Source organism: Terrapene carolina, unplaced genomic scaffold, assembly GCF_002925995.2.
Source record: "Terrapene carolina triunguis isolate 2854851 unplaced genomic scaffold, T_m_triunguis-2.0 Scaffold69, whole genome shotgun sequence".
NCBI classification, from domain to species: domain Eukaryota; kingdom Metazoa; phylum Chordata; order Testudines; family Emydidae; genus Terrapene; species Terrapene triunguis.
This window is the reverse complement of record NW_020664420.1, coordinates 43,409,338-43,410,013: the sequence shown is the minus strand read 5'-3', so window position 1 is coordinate 43,410,013 and position 676 is coordinate 43,409,338. Positions and strand designations below refer to the sequence as shown.

General features: G+C 38.5%; 1 protein-coding gene across 1 annotated transcript in view; it reads left to right on the top strand.

Annotated features, from left to right (window-relative positions):
• ACOT12 (acyl-CoA thioesterase 12) overlaps positions 1-676 on the top strand; it is a 36,656-nt gene that overhangs the window by 12,399 nt on the left and 23,581 nt on the right. The window lies entirely within an intron of this gene.

The window sequence follows — 676 nt, the reverse complement described above, 5'->3', positions numbered from 1 at the left end:
ACACACACACACACACACACACACACACACACACACACACACACACAAAGATGATATTATCCACTCATTTCACATGAGGGCAGAAAAATAATGTGAAGTCCAGACTGTAAGAAGATTTTAAAGACCTTCTCTGTGGCCTCATGACAGGCTATTTTTCTGCCACTTTACTTTTTAATTTTTGCAAGTTCTTCCTTACTAGAATTGGCATCTTTATCCCAACTTTACTGACAGAGTTGGTAAAACAGATATTTCCAAACATAAAATGCATGAGAAAGGTTAGAGGCTAAATTAATTGGTTAATGTTTGAACATTAAAGTACTATATAAATGGTCTGTATTATTATTTATTATTGGCTTGATCCTGTGCCCAACCCCTTAGCTCATGCATCTTTAGCTCAGCATTCCAAACAGGTCATTTCAGGATGAAACTGGTGATGATTAACTAAGATCAGCTTCAATGGGCAGCCGTTCAAGCAGGGCACCTCAGTTCAAAATCCATCAGAATTTCAGCATTTGGAGCAAACAACTATAACTTTTTATACCTTTTTAAAAGCCCACTTATTTATTAGACTTTTGTTGTTGTTGCTTTGTGGACAAGTTTGGGAAGAGGGAAGAATGACTACCTAGGGTTACCATGTTTAAGGTTCCCAAAAAGAGGACACTGCGGGGGGGGGGGG